Genomic DNA, 17,355 nt, shown 5'->3' with positions numbered 1-17,355 from the left:
GCCTAGACGCACAGTTCGGGACCCCCTACCCGAGATCCGCCGGTTTTGACACCGAAAACACTCTTCCAAAATAGTGGGATTAACATTAACTAAAGTCATGACCTCTCCAAACCCACTTTTATCAAAAAAATCATAAGATTGAACATTTTCCAAATATGTGGGATCTAAAGTTGACACTCTTCCAAACCCACTTTCAATAATATTGTAAACACTATTATCAATCTCATATTCATCATGGGGCTTAAATAAATTTCCAAGATCATAAGAAGAATCACCCCAGTCATGATCATTGCAACAAGTAGAGGACATAGCAAAACTAGCATCCCCAAGCTTAGGGTTTTGCATATTATTAGCACAATTGACATTAATAGAATTTATAATAACATCATTGCAATCATTCTTTTCATCAAAGGAACTATCAAGTATGGGTGCAATAGCAACGATCTCATGTTTAACATAAGGAACTATAGCAAATTCATCTTCATAAATATTGGCATCATGGCCACAAGAGTAGCAAGCATCATGTTCATCAAGGGATATTTCAATCAAATCATCGAAATCATAATTATTTATAGATTCATGCATATCATTATTTTCTTCCAAAGCAACGGTCATTCTTTCAATAAATTCTTTGACATAGACATTATGAGCATAGTTTTCGTAGCAATATTTAAGTATGTCAAGATTTTCAGATTCGTAGAGAGTAATATCATACTTTAAATCAAAGAAGCAACTTCATAAGCACCCTTAAAAGCAACAAATTCTTCAATTTGTTCGATATCGTAGTAACTATAAACACCCGTTGCATAAGAAGATAAGATTTCATTTTCATTAAACTCACATTGGTAGGGAAGGTGTTTTTTAGGGTTCTTAGAGCAACAAGTAAAATCACAAATTTCACAAAGATTCCAAGCATAACACAGCAATCTGTTTATTTGATCCCATAAGAGTTTCCCTTTTTCAGACAAACGATGACGCACAAAATGAGCATGCTCATCTAAAGATTTTCCATCAACTAGGCTAGTTGGGGTTTCAGCACGAGCGCATAAGGATCGAAGATGATCCAAGTAGAACACTTTAAGTGGATCCATATCAATAGATTTTTAGCGAGAAAAGATGCAAGCAAATAGAGGCACATGGAAACACAAACAAAAATACATACGAGAAGAGGGCGAAGAAAAGGCAAAGGCAAAGGTGAAGTGGGGGAGAGGAAAACAAGAGGCAAATGGCAAATAATGTAATGCAAGGGATAAGAGTTTATGATGGGTACTTGGTATGTCTTGACTTGTGCCTAGACTCCCCGGCAACGGCGCCAGAAATCCTTCTTGCTACCTCTTGAGCACTGCGTTGGTTTTCCCTTGAAGAGGAAAGGATGATGCAGCAAAGTAGCGTAAGTATTTCCCTCAATCTTTGAGAACCAAGGTATCAATCCAGTAGGAGGCCACGCTCAAGTCCCTTGCACCTACACAAACAAATAAGAACCTTGCAACCAACATGATAAAGGGGTTGTCAATCCCTTCACGGCCACTTGCAAAAGTGAGATCAGCTAGAGAAGATAAGATAATGTTTTTGGTATTTTTATGATAAAGACTAAAAGTAAAGAAAGCAAAATAAACGGTGCAAGAAATAGCTTGTTGACGGGAGATTAATATGATGGAAAATAGACCCGGGGGCCATAGGTTTCACTAGTGGCTTCTCTCAAGATAGCATAAATATTACGGTGGGTAAACAAATTACTGTCGAGCAATTGATAGAATTGAGCATAGTTATGAGAATATCTAGGTATGATCATGTATATAGGCATCACGTCCGTGACAAGTAGACCAACTCCTGCCTGCATCTACTACTATTACTCCACACATCGACCGCTATCCATCATGCATCTAGAGTATTAAGTTCATAAGAACGGAGTAACGCTTTAAGCAAGATGACATGATGTAGAGGGATAAACTCATGCAATATGATATAAACCCCATCTTTTTATCCTCGATAGCAACAATACAATACATGTTGTTTCCCCTACTGTCACTGGGATCGAGCACCGCAAGATTGAACCCAAAGCCAAGCACTTCTCCCATTGCAAGAAAGATCAATCTAGTAGGCCAAACCAAACTGATAATTCGAAGAGACTTGCAAAGATAACCAATCATACATAAAAGAATTCACAGAAGATTCAAATATTGTTCATAGATAATCTTGATCATAAACCCACAATTCATCAGATCTCGACAAACACGCCGCAAAAGAAGATTACATCGAATAGATCTCCAAGAGAATCGAGGAAAACTTTGTATTGAGATCCAAAGAGAGAGAAGAAGCCATCTAGCTAATAGCTATGGACCCGAAGGTCTGAGGTAAACTACTCACACATTATCAGAGAGTCTATGGTGTTGATTTAGAAGCCCTCCGTGATCAATGCCCCCTCCGGCGGAGCGCCGGAAAAGGCCCCAAGATGGGATCTCACGGGTACAGAAGGTTGCGGCGGTGGAATTAGGTTTTCGTGGTGCTCATCGTTGGTTCGGGGGTACGTAGGTATATATAGGAGGAAGAAGTAGGTCGGTGGAGCCACGAGGGGCCCACGAGGGTGAAGGGCGCGCCTAGGGGGGTAGGCGCGCCCCTGCCTCGTGGCCTCCTCATTGATTGCTTGACGTCCACTCCAATTCCTCTGGATCACATTTGTTCCAAAAATCACGCTCCCGAAGGTTTCATTCCGTTTGGACTCCATTTGATATTCTTTTTTCTGCGAAACACTGAAATAGGCAAAAAAACAATAATTTGGGCCGGGCCTCCGGTTAATAGTTTGGTCCCAAAAATAATATAAAAGTGTATAAATAAGCCCATTAAACATCCAAAACAGAACATATAATAGCATGGAACAATAAAAAATTATAGATACGTTGGAGACGTATCAGGGCGCGCCTAGGGGGGTAGGGCGCGCCCCCCACCCTCGTGGACGGTGGGTGGCCCTCTGGTACTTCTTTCACCCAATATTTTTTATATATTCGGAAACATACTCCCGTGAAGTTTTAGGACTTTTGGAGATGTGCAGAATAGGTCTCTAATATTTGCTCCTTTTCCAGCCCAGAATTCCAGCTGGCGGCATTCCCCCTCTTCATGTAAACCTTGTAAAGTAAGAGAGAATAGGAATAAGTATTGTTACATAATGTGTAATAACAGCCCATAATGCAATAAATATCGATATAAAAGCATGATGCAAAATGGATGTATCATTAAGTTTTGTGTTGTGAAGTTTCCAAGTTTTGGGTAAAGTTTTGATAGACTGCGGAATAAGGAGTGGCAAGAGACTAAGGTTGGGGGTGCCCAAGGCACCCCAAGGTAATATTCAAGGACAACCAAGAGCCTAAGCTTGGGGATGCCCCGGATGGCATCCCCTCTTTTGTCTTCGTTCATCGGTAACTTTACTTTAGGCTATATTTTTATTCACCACATGATATGAGTTTTGCTTGGACCGTCATTTTATTTTATTAGGATTTGCTTGCTGCTATTTAGAGTAGTATTTTTCATCTTTTAGTTCAATAAAAAGGTCAAGTATAGCCTTTACCATGCTTATTTTGCAAGTCTATATGTTGATGTTTGGAAACAGAAAGTTTGATGCTATGTTTTGAATATTGGTGAATAATCAGAATACACAATGAGTAACAACAAATTATCTACAGTGTGCTATTTTTCAGAATTTTTGGAGTTAAAGAAGTATGATTCCTCTTGCATTCTTTACAGATTATCCTGTCTAGACAGATTGCTGTTATGATTGCATTGTTTGCATATGTTTGCTTGTTTAATGATTCTATTTGAGGATAGGGGTATTAAATATGCAGAGGCATTTAGTAGGCAATACCAAATTATAATTTTAGTGATTTTCTACAGTAGAGAATGATAAGGTTTTGCATGGATTATACTAACTTATCTCATGAGTTGTTTTTGGGTTTTGTGCGGATGAAGCTTTTAAGATTTAGGGAAACCGCTATATGAAAGGAATTAAGGAGACACAAAAGCTAAAGCTTGGGGATGCCCAAGGCATACCTAATTAATATTTCAAGAAGTCTCAAGCATCTAAGCTTGGGGATGCCCCGGTTGGCATCCCACCTTTCTTCTTCAACAACTATCAGTCAGTTTTCGTTGAGCCTAAGTTTTTTGCTTCTTCACATGATATGTGCTATCCTGGCAATGTCATTTTATTTTGTTTTGCTTGCTGTTATATAAAGTACTTAAGATCTGAAATTTTGTTTATGAGAAGGAGTCTTCACATAGTTACATAATTATTCGACTACTCATTGATCTTCACTTATATCTTTTGGAGTAGTTTGTCATTTGCTCTAGTGCTTCACTTATATTTTTTTAGAGCATGACGGTAGTTTTATTTTGAAGAAATTTATGAACTCTCATGCTTCACTTATATTATTTTGAGAGTCTTTAAACAACATTGTAATTTTCTTTGGTTATGAATTTAGTCCTAATATGATGGGCATCCAAGAGGGATATAATAAAAAATTCCATATAAAGTGCATTGAATACTATGAGAAGTTTGATTCCTTGCATTTGTTTTGAGATGTAAATATGGTGATATTAGAGTCATGCTAGTAAGTAATTGTGAATTGGAGAAATACTCGTGTTAAGGTTAGTGATTACCGTAGCATGCATGTATGGTGAACCGTTATGTGATGAAGTCGGGGCATGATTTATTTATTGATTGTCTTCCTTATGAGTGGTGGTCGGGGACGAGCGATGGTCTTTTCCTACCAATCTATCCCCCTAGGAGCATGCGTGTAGTACTTCATTTCGATAACTAATAGATTTTTGCAATAAGTGTGTGAGTTCTTTATGACTAATGTTGAGTCCATGGATTATACGCAATCTCACCCTTCCACCATTGCTAGCCTCTCTAGTACCATGCAATTTTCGCTGGTACCATACACCCACCGTATACCTTCCTCAAAACAGCCACCATACCTACCTATTATGGCATTTCCATAGCCATTCTGAGATATATTGCCATGCAACTTCCACCGTTTCGTTTATTATGACACACTTCATCGTTGTCATATTACTTTGCATGATCATGTAGTTGACATCGTATTTGTGGCAAAGCTGGCAGTCATCATTTTTCATACATGTCACTCTTGAGTCATTGCACATCCCGGTACACCGCCGGACGCATACATATAGAGTCATATTTTGTTCTAAGTATCGAATTGTAGTTCTTGAGTTGTAAGTAAATAAAAGTGTGATGATCTTCATTATTAGAGCATTGTCCCATGTGAGGAAATGATGATGGAGACTATGATTCCCCCACAAGTCGGGATGAGACTCCAGACAAAAAAAAGAGGCCAAAAAAAGGAGAGAGAAGGCCCAAAAAAGAGAGAAAAGAGAGAAGAGGCAATGTCACTATCATTTTACCACACTTGGGATTCAAAGTAGCACCATGATCTTCATGATAGAGAGTCTCCTATGCTGTCACTTTCATATACTAGTGGGAATTTTTCAATATAGAACTTGGCTTGTATATTCCAATGATGGGCTTCCTCAAATTGCCATAGGTCTTCGTGAGCAAGCAAGTTGGATGCACACCCACTTAGTTTCTTTTTGAGCTTTCATAAACTTATAGCTCTAGTGCATCCATTGCATGGCAATCCCTACTCACTCACATTGATATCTATTGATGGGCATCTCCATATCCCATTGATATGCCTAGTTGATGTGAGACTATCTCCCTCTTTTTTGTCTTCTCCACAACCACCTTCCATTCCACCTATAGTTCTATGTCCATGGCTCACACTCATGTATTGCGTGAAAGTTGAAAAAGTTTGAGAACGTCAAAAGTATGAAACAATTGCTTGGCTTGTCATCGGGGTTGTGCATGATTTGAATATTTTGTGTGATGAATATGGAGCATAGCCAGACTATATGATTTTGTAGGGATAAGCTTTATTTGGCCATGTTATTTTTGAGAAGACATGATTGCTTTATTAGTATTATTGTTTTTATGTCAATATTAAACATTTATTTTGAATCTTATGGATCTGAACATTCATGCCACAATAAAGAAAAATTACATGGATGAATATGTTAGGTAGCATTCCACATCAAAAATTCTGTTTTTATCATTTACCTACTCGAGGACGAGCAGGAATTAAGCTCGGGGATGCTTGATATGTCTCCAACGTATCTATAATTTTTTATTGTTCCATGCTATTATATTATCCATCTTGGGTGTTTTATATGCATTTATATGCTATTTTATATTATTTTGGGGACTAACTTATTAACCTAGAGCCCAATGTCAGTTTCTATTTTTTTTCCTTGTTTTTGAGTTTCGCGGAAAAGGAATATCAAACGGAGTCCAAATGAGCTGAAAATTTACGGTGATTTTTTATGGACCAAAAGAAGCCCTCGAAGCAAAAGAGTTGGGCCAGAAGAGCCACGAGGCCTCCACAAGGGTGGAGGGCGCACCCCCTGTCTTGTCATCGCCTTGTGGACCCCCCTGACTTGTTCCGGACGCCAAAAATTCCTACAAATATAGAAACCCCTAGAAATAAACCTAGATCGGGAGTTCCGCTGCCGCAAGCCTCTATAGCTATGAAAAACCAATCGGGAGCCCGTTCTGGCACCCTGCCGAAGGGGGAAACCATCATCGGTGGCCATCTTCATCATCCGACGCTCTCCATGATGAGGAGGGAGTAGTTCACCCTCGGGGCTGAGGGTATGTACCAGCAGCTATGTGTTTGATCTCTCTCTCTCTCTCTCTCTCGTGTTCTTGATTTGGCATGATCTTGATGTGCCGCGAGCTTTGCTACTATACTTGAATCATATGGTGTTTCTCCTTCTCTATCTTCTTGTGATGAATTGAGTTTTACCTTTGAGGTTTCACTATTATCGGATTGAATACTATTATGGATTTGAGAACACTTGATGTATGTATTGCGTGGGATACTTGTGGTGACAATGGGGTGTTCTATTGATTCACTTGTTGTATGTTTTGGCACTCAACTCGCGATTCTCGAGGTGGCATTGGGGTAATCTATGCATAGGGGTTGATGCACGTTTTCGTCCTTGTTTCTCTGGTAGGAATCTTGGGGAAGTCTTTGAGGTTCTTTATGTTGGATTGAATATTGTGAATCTGAAGTTGTTTGATGCATATCTTATAATTGACCCATGGATACTTGTGGTGACATTGAAGTATCTAGGTGACATTAGGGTTGATTGATGTGTGCCATATGGTGTTATTTTACTATGAACTCTAGGGTTGTTTGTGACACTTATGGAATAGCTCAATGGATTGATCGAAAAGAATAACTTTGAGGTGGTTTCGTACTCTACAAGCAATTTCATCTTATTTTCTCCATGATAGGAACTTTGGAGTGACTTTTTTCGCACGTTGAGGTATTTCCATATGATCTAATTATGTTATCATTGTTGAGAGAACTTGCACTAGTGAAAGTATGAACCCTAGGCCTCGTTTTCAGGCATTGGAATACCATTTCAGCTCACTTTTGTTACTAGTTACCTTGCTGTTTTTATATTTTCAGATTACAAAAACCTATATCTACCATCCATATTGCACTTGTGTCACCATCTCTTCGTTGAAATAGTGCACCTATACAATTTACCATTGTATTGGGTGTGTTGGGGACACAAGAGACTCTCTGTTATTTGGTTGCATGGTTGTTTGAGAGAGACCATCTTCATCCTACGCCTCCCACGGATTGATAAACCTTAGGTCATCCACTTGAGGTAAATTTGCTACTATCCTATAAAACTTTGCGCTTGGAGGCCCAACATGAGTCTACAAGAAGAAGGTTGCGCAGTAGACATCAACAATCTACGTAATGCACATGGAGCACGCTCCATGATATTTTGGAGGGTGTGCGCAAACACAAATTCGCCCATAATGTGGTCTCCATTTTTTATATTTAATTCTTTTTACCTGATCTACAACAACTTAGAACAAACAATTCAATATGTGAATAAACAATATTACAAACCTTTAATCTTAATATATTAAATACAAAAACATATCCAAATGTAACAAATAATCCTATAAAAATGGTTCAAGTAAAAATAAATAATCTTTAAATAATCTAAACACACTATCTCCCATGTAGTTGCTAGTGATGCTCAACAAGATCCTCCTTCAGCTGATGATGGGAGTCCCAGTCCTCAATCCTCCGGTACTCCTCAAGAAATGCTTGAATGTGGCATGTGTCACTGCTAGGCTAGCTGGTGATACGTCTCCAACGTATCTATAATTTTTTATTGTTCCATGCTATTATATTATCTACTTTGGATGTTTTATATGCATTAATATGCTATTTTATATTATTTTTGGGACTAACCTATAAACCTAGAGCCCAGTGTCAGTTCTTGTTTTTTCCTTGTTTTAGAGTTTCACAGAAAAGGAATGCCAAACAGAGTCCAAACGGAATGAAACTTTCACGATGATTTTTCTTGGACCAGAAGGCATCCAGAGGGCTTGGAGTGCACGTCAGGAAAGCCACGAGGCGGCCACAAGGTTGGGAGGCACGCCTAGGGGGTAGGGCGTGCCCCCCACCCTTGTGGGCCCCTCGTGATTCCACCGACCTATTTCTTCCACCTATATATTCTCAAATATCCCAAAACCTTCCATGGGAACCACGAAACCACTTTTCCACCGCCGCGACCTTCTGTACCCGTGAGATCCCATCTAGGGGCCTTTTTGATCGTCCTACCAGAGGGGGGTTCGATCACGGAGGGCTTCTACATCAACACCATTGCCTCTCCAATGGAGCATGAGTAGTTTACCACAAACCTACGGCTCCATAGCTAGTAGCTAGATGGCTTCTTCTCTCTCTCTCTCTCTCTCTTTGATTCTCAATACCATGTTCTCCTCAATGTTCTTGGAGATCTATTCGATGTAATATTTTTTTGCGGTGTGTTTGCCGAGATCCGATGAATTATGGATTTATGATCAGCTTATCTATGAATATTATTTGAATCTCCTCTGAATTCTTATATGCATGATTTGATATCTTTGCAAGTCTCTTCGAACTATCGATTTGGTTTGGCAAACTAGATTGGTTTTTCTTGCAATGGGAGAAGTGCTTAGCTTTGGGTTCAATCTTGCGGTGCTCGATCCTAGTGACAGAAGGGGAACTGACACGTATTGTATTGTTGCCATTGAGGATAACAAGATGGGGTTTTCATCATATTGCTTGGGTTTATCCCGCTACATCATGTCATCTTACTTAATGCATATATGTTCTTCATGAACTTAATACTCTAGATAAAGGCACGAGTCGGTCGATGTGTGGAGTAATAGTAGTAGATACAGGCAGGAGTCAGTCTACTTGATACGTACATGATGCCTATATTCATGATCATTGCCTTAGATATTGTCATAACTTTGCGCTTTTCTATCAATTGCTCGACAGTAATTTGTTCACCCACCGTAATATTTTCTATCTTGAGATAAGCCTCTAGTGAAACCTATGGCCCCCGGGTCTATTTTTCCATCTTATAACTTTCCGATCTACAATTTTAGTTTCCTATTTACTTTCTTTGCAATATTTTACTTTCCGGTCTATAAACCAAAAATACCAAAAATATTACTTTACCATTTATCCATCTATATTAGATCTCACTTTGCAAATAACCGTGAAGGGATTGACAACCCCTTTGTTGCGTTGGGTGCAAGTTGGTGTTTGTTTGTGCAGGTATTCGGTGGCTTGTGCACTGTCTCCTACTGGATTGATACCTTGGTTCTCAAAAGCTGAGGGAAGTACTTACTCTACTTTGCTGCATCACCCTTTCCTCTTCAAGGGAAAAACCAACGCAAGCCCAAGAGGTAGCAGCTAGCGACTGTGCCAATATCTGGGATATCCCTATCATCCTATATGATCATATTGTGTAGGATTACACAGCATGTCATTATATTTGACAAGACATCCTCGTTTCATAAATGAACATGTCCCGGACAATTAAGAAACTAGCTCATTGCATTCCAAATGCCTTTGTAGTGTCTTTCGTCTGAAATTTTGGTGCCTTGGTGAAATGCTTATGTTTCATGCTCTTATTAACCCGTCTTCACAAATGTTGGCCAAGATGGATATATGTCATTGGCAAGATAGTAACATTGGTCATGCTGGTGGCCATTCACATTGAAGTTGCAAGGTGAAGTATTACCCGCTAGCCTTGCAAATAGATGAGATATCTGCAATACATTGGTGTCGTTGTGAGATCTAGGCAACCCAAAGTAGCAATGCTAGATCCATCAATCTTTGAAGGCAAAAACTTTCAATTTTTTGTTGGATCCTTGCAATGCCCCATGATTTGGCCGTGCTAAACTGCATGGCAACTCTTCCACCTCTAATGCATACACAAAGACGCATCCACCCCTCATCCTCGAGTTGTTGCTTCGACTAGTTAGTGAATGCATGGAAAAGGTAACAAATCCTTCTTCAGCACCATGACTAGGTCTGACAACCAGTCCGAGTGCATGACTGCTCGGGTGAAGCCCACTTCGAGCAACTTAGCCAGCTCTTCATACATATCCTTACGCTTGGGTACTTAGAATCTGCACAAGGCATGTTTCACTGGCTTGGAGTCGAGAATGATAATCAGGCCATGCTCCGCAAACTCCCTTGGGATCCCTTGCATATCAGAATGATGCTAGGTGAAGATCTACCAATTCTCACAGAGGAAGTCATGGAGCGCGCTTTCCTATTTAGGGTCAAGGCCTGATCCTATCAAGGACGTCTTGGATGGGTCCTCGGAATGGACATGGATCTCGGTGTCGAGGGAACCCTAATCACCGAACTACTTGGGTTTGGTGGGTCTCGGCATCGAGGGAACCCTAATCACCAAACTACTTGGGTCTCAGGGGCTCGACGTCGATGAAACCCTAATCACCAAACTACTTGAGTCTAGGGGGGCTCAACATTGAGGGAACCCTAATTACCACCATCTATCAAGATATATATAAATTCAATCACCATATATCGTCCATCTGCCAAAGCAACATATATCATGATATATATAACTTCAACCACATCTATGATCCATCTGTCAAAGCAACATGGATCAAGAGTTATAACTTGAACCATCTAACATAGCATACTTGAGCATAATTAATAGATTATTACAAACCATGGATTCTTTCAGGTGCATAATTAATAGGTTCTTGCATTACAACATAGCTACAAACCATAGCATAGTGGAGTTCAACATAGTTCACAACTAGTAGATCCATACATCACACTTTGATACACCACCATTCTTCACAAAATGTTAGCAAAGCATACTCTTCTTCATCTACCCAGTTCATCTTCATCTTCATCTAGCTCATTCCTCCAAGATGTCATGGATCCATGATACATCTCCAACGTATCTATAATTTTTGATTGTTCCATGCTGTTATATTATCAATCTTGGATGTTTTATAATCATTTTCTAGTCATTTTATATCATTTTTTAGTACTAACCTATTGACATAGTGCCAAGTGCCAGTTGTTGTTTTCTGCATGTTTTTTTACATCACAGGAAATCAATATCAAATGGAGTCCAAACACAACAAAACTTTACGGAGATATTTTTTTGGACCAGAAGGAACATAATGGGCCCTGGCTGCGCCTGGGGGTGCTCCGAGGAGAGCACGACCCACCAGGGCGCGCCAGGAAGCCCAGGCGCGCCCTGGTGGGTTGTGCCCACCTCGGGTGCCCCCCGGACCACCTCTTTGCTCTATAAATACCCCAATATTCCCCAAACCCTAGGGGAGTTGACGAAATATTCATCCAGCCGCCACAGACTCCAGAACCACCAGATCCAATCTAGACACCATCTCGGATGGGGTTCACCACCTCCATTGGTGCCTCTCCGATGATGCATGAGTAGTTCTTTGTAGACCTTTGGGTCCGTAGTTAGTAGCTAGATGGCTTCCTCTCTTTGTTTGATTCTCAATACAATGGTCTCTTGGAGATCCATATGATGTAACTCTTTTGCGGTGTGTTTGTTGGGATCGATGAACTTTGAGTTTATGATAAGATCTATCTTTTTATATCCATGAACGTATTCGGGTTTATTTGATATCTTTTATGCATGATTGCTTATAGCCATGTATTTCTTCTCTGATATTTGGGTTTTGTTTGGCAAACTTGATCTATTTATCTTGCAATGGGAAGAGATGCTTTGTAGTGGGTTCGATCTTACGGTGCTTGATCCCAGTGATAGAAGGGGAACCGACACGTATGTATCGTTGCTACTAAGGATAAAACGATGGGGTCTATCTCTACATAGATAGATCTTGTCTACATCATGTCATCATTCTTATTGCATTACTCCGTTTATCCATGAACTTAATACACGAGATGCATGCTGGATAGCGGTCGATGCATGGAGTAATACTAGTAGATGCAGGCAGGAGTAATGATCATTGCCTATGTAATGATGCATGGATGTGATGCCTATGTAATGATCATTGCCTGAATATCATCATGATTATTTGAAGTTCTATCGATTGCCCAATAGTAATTTGTTCATCCACCATTTGCTATTTTTCTCGAGAGAAGCCACTAGTGAAACCTACGGCCCTCGGGTATCTTTCTCATATTATTTGCCTTTGCGATCTATTTTCCTTTGCTTTTATTTTCAGATCTATTAAACCGAAAACACAAAAATACCTTGCTGCAATTTATTTTATTTGGCGTTCGAACTACCAATATTTATAACTCTCTCACATTCGTTTGCCCATCTTGGGGCGCCGCTACCCGAAAGGGATTGACAACCCCTTTTACACGTCGGGTTGCGAGTAGTTGTTATTTGTGTTCAGGTGTTGATTATGTTGTGTTGCTTGGTTCTCCTACTGGTTCGATAACCTTGGTTTCACACCTGAGGGAAATACCTATCGCCGTTGTGCTGCATCATCCCTTCCTCTTTGGGGAAATACCGACGTAGCTTCAAGCGACATCAAAAGGAATTTCCGGCGCCGTTGCCGGGGAGGATCATCTACATATACCGGGTTCCTAATCACAAATCTCATCTCCTCGCAATTTACATTATTTGCCATTTGCCTCTCATTTTCCTCTCCCCCACTTCACAAAAATTTGTCATTTTATTCGCCCCTCTTTTCCCGTTCGTCGTTTTCTTGCCGGGTCTATTTTTGTGTGCAATATTGTTTGCCATTATTATCGTCATGGATAGTTTTTCCTCTATTGCGTGCACTCCCGAGAACGAGGTTCTCAACTTTAAACAAAGGGGAGGAGAAAATTTAGAAGATGCTTGGTATAGAATTTGCAATGCTCATAATAGATTTATCTGTAAGCAATCTACTGTTGTTCTTGTTCGTTGCTTTTATGTGGGCATCACCACTTGGTATAAATTCGTCCTTGATATGATTACTGGTGGAAATTTCTTGATGTGTCCCTCTCTTGATGCTTTCAATGCTATGGGAAATTTAGTAGGCTCACCACCCCTTATGATTAATGAAACAACTTTGACTCATGAGCATGTTATGGAAATATTAGATGCTATTGAAAAGAAAATGCTTACTGAAGAACATATTGAAAATTTGGATAAAAAGATGCAAAATTTTGCTACTAAGATTGGGTCAAAAGTGGGAGAAGTTTTTAAGTTGTTAAAGGAAAAGGGGACCATAATTCATGAAAGAATTGAAGAAAGTTCGTCTCAGATTCATAAATTAGAAAAAATCTTTAGTAATTTGAGCATGGCTTTTGCTTCCGCTAAAACTATTGAAAAAACTCCTATAAAGATTGGCAAGACTACTCAAGTTACTAAGAACAAGGGTGCAAGTTTTAGTAATAGTAAAGAGGATCTTAAGATGATTAGCATTCACCCGGATTTTGTTGAAGTTATAAGAGATCCCTTTGGTAAGAATGAATTCTTTAAAATTGTTCCCAGGAGTATTGTCATTGAAAATCTTTATGCTAAATCTTTGAAGAACTCTAAGTGCTTGATTGAAGAGTTGAACAAAGATGACAAAACTTAGATCCCTGCTTTATGCCTAGCTAAGGACGTAAAACTATAGCGCTTGTTGGGAGGCAACCCAATGAATAAAATTTATTTTTGCTTTTTGCTTTCTATTCTTGTGTGTTTGCACAATTATGATACTGTTATAATTATGTTTTCTATGTTTTAATTAGTGTTTGTACCAAGTAAAGCCTTTAGGATCTTCTTGGGTGATAGTTGTTTGATCTTGCTGAAAAACAGAAACTTTTGCGCTCGCGAAAATAATTCTCATTTTTAACCAGAGAGTGATAAAATACCCATTCCCCTTGCAGTAGATCAATATACAAATTTCTCAAGTCGTCTTAATTTTTCAGAATTTTTGGAGTTACAGAAGTATTCGAAATAGTCAGATTTCTACAGACTGTTCTGTTTTGACAAATTCTGTTTTCTTTGCGTTGTGTGCTTGTTTTGATGGCTCTATGGTTTTCTTTGATGAGTTTTTGCCATAGAAAAATTGGAATACGGTAATATAATTCAAGAACAAAATATGAATTGGTTTGATACAACACTTATAGTAGTGATTTATTTTCTTATACTAACGGATCTCACGAAGGTTTTGTTGAGTTTTGTGTGGTTGAAGTTTTCAAGTTTTGGGTTATCTTACGATGGATGAAGGAATAAGGAGTAGAAGAGCCTAAGCTTGGGGATGCCCCGACATCCCAAGCTATTATCCAAAAATGAGCAACCAACTAAGCTTGGGGATGCCCCCGAGTGGCATCCCGTCTTTCTTCTAACGACCATCGGTATTTTACTCGAAGCTATATTTTTATTCGTCACATACTATGTGTTTTCCTTGGAGCGTCTTGTATGATATGAGTTTTTCTTGTTTTATTTTGTGTTTTAAGTCTTGATCCCTTTCTGGATGCACCTATTTGAGAGAGCCAAAATTATGTCATGACTTGTTATAATTTCTCTCTATGCTTCACTTAAATTTTTTATGAGCTATGGACTTGCTCTAGTGCTTCACTTATATATTTTTGAGCATGGTGTGCTTTAGTATTTTTGAAGAAATTCTCTCTTTCTTCACTTAGATTTTTTTGAGAGTTAGTAAAAATTTCAAGAAATTCTCTCTTGCTTCACTTAAATTAATTTCAGAGAAAGAAAGAAATATTATGCTCATGATCTTCACTTATAATTGTTTGAGCTTATGAAAAGCAACACATGAAAATTAGTCCCAAAGTGATAGATATCCAAGAAGGATATAATAAAAACTTTCATGAAGATCATTGGACAAAATAAACTCGATTCTTAGTAATAGTTTTGAGATATGATGATCTGATATGTGAGTTATGTTGATGAGTAATTAATTATGCTTTAGTAAGAATATTGGTGTTAAGGTTTGTGATTCCCTATGCAAGCACAAAAGTCAATAGTCATGCAATGAAAGTATATCCTACTTGTGGTGCATTATTCAGTGTTAATTATGCTTAATGCTCGCTTATGAGATTATCTATTTCTTGGTTGGTCGCTTCTCAATCTTTTGCTAGCCTTCATTTTGCACTAAGTATGATCTCTAGTTGTGCATCCAAAAACCTTTAACCCAGTTTTGCCACATGAGTCCACTGTATCTACCTATATGTGGTATTCTTTTGCCGTTCTAAGCAAATTTGCATGTGCCATCTCTAATTTTTAAAATAAACTTCCCTTTTGTGTGTTCGCTTCGCTCGCGGAGCAGTGAGGGGTGGCTAATATTTTCCATGCTAGATGTGTTATTCTCACGATGAGTGTTTATTCACTTGTCATTGCACAAGAGTAAGGCAAAGGTATTAGGGATGCCCAGTCCCAAAATGAAAAAATGAATTTACTTTATGTTTTCAAATAATAAATTCCTTGGAAAGTATTGGTATGGAAGGCACCGTGGATACAGCTAGCCATGGAAAGTGAAAGTGTGGTGGAAAAAGGAATAAACTTTATTTTCTGTTTGGGAACCGCCTATGATATATCTAGTATGGAAAGTGTTGTGAGCTCTAAGTCGTTTTTGTTGGTGGGATGGATACACCTCCCAAAATGTTTTTATCTCTAAGTTTTTCGCTTTGAGCTCTGGCACCTCTACAAATCCCTACTTCCCTCTGCGAAGGGCCTTTCTTTTACTTTATGCATTTTTTATTTTGAATTTGAGTCTCCATCTTCTCTTATAAAAGCACCAATGATAACCCACAAGTATAGGGGATCAATTGTAGCCTCTTTCGATAAGTAAGAGTGTCGAACCCAACGAGGAGCTAAAGGTAAAACAAATATTCCCTCAAGTTCTATCGACCACCGATACAACTCTACGCACGCTTAATGTTCGCTTTACCTAGAACAAGTATGAAACTAGAAGTACTTTGTAGGTGTAACGGGATAGGTTTGCAAGAATATAAAGAGCATGTAAATAAAAACTAGGGGCTGTTTTAGGTAAAGAAGCAATAAAGTTAGTATAGCGAGTGTGGAAAAGTGGTGGTAGGAGTTGCGAAATTGTCCCTAAGCAATTGACTACTTTACTAGACCGATAGCAAGTTTTATGTGGGAGAGGCCACTGCTAGCATGTCATCCCTGACTTGGAATTCTATGTGCCTATGATTGGAACTATTAGCAAGCATCCGCAACTACTAACGTTCATTAAGGTAAAACCCAACCATAGCATTAAGATATATTGGTCCCCCTTCAATCCCGTATGCATCAATTTCTATGCTAGGTTGAAGCTTCTGTCACTCTTGCCCTCCAATACATAGTCCTATCAACATACAACTAACCCTATGGTGTGATCCACGCGGGCGCTCATATGATGGGCACCAAAGGACAGCAACATAACCACAAGCAAATTAAACCAATCATAGCAGTTCACCAATTACCGATAGGGCAACGAAAATCTACTCAGACATCATAGGATGGCAACACATCATTGGATAATAATATGAAGCATAAAGCACCATGTTCAAGTAGAGGGTACAGCGGGTTGCGGGAGAGTGGACCGCTGTAGATAGAGGGGGTAAGGTGATGGAGATGTTGGTGAAGATTGCGAAGGTGTTGGTGTAGATTGCGGTGATGATGATGGCCCCCGGCGGCGTTCTGGCGCCATCAGAAGCGAGGGGGAGAGAGCCCCCTTCTTATTCTTCTTCCTTGACCTTCTCCCTAGATGGGAGAAGGGTTTCCCCTCTAGTCCATGGCCCCCATGGCATGGGAGGGGCGAGAGCCCCTCCGAGATTGGATCTGTCTCTCTGTCTCTCTCTGTTTCTGCGTTCCCGGATTCTGACCTTTCACCGTTTCTTATATATTCAGAGATCCGTAACTCCGATTGGATTGAAACCTTCGCCCTGATTTTTTCCAAAAATTAACTTTCTTGCGGCCAAAGAAGAGCAGCAA

The sequence above is a fragment of the Triticum urartu genome, chromosome 5A (genome assembly GCF_056163025.1).
Source record: "Triticum urartu cultivar PI428250 chromosome 5A, HENAU_Tu73, whole genome shotgun sequence".
In the NCBI taxonomy this organism is placed as follows: Eukaryota; Viridiplantae; Streptophyta; class Magnoliopsida; order Poales; family Poaceae; genus Triticum; species Triticum urartu.
The sequence above is the reverse complement of the archived record's forward strand: the minus strand, read 5'-3'. Positions refer to the sequence as shown.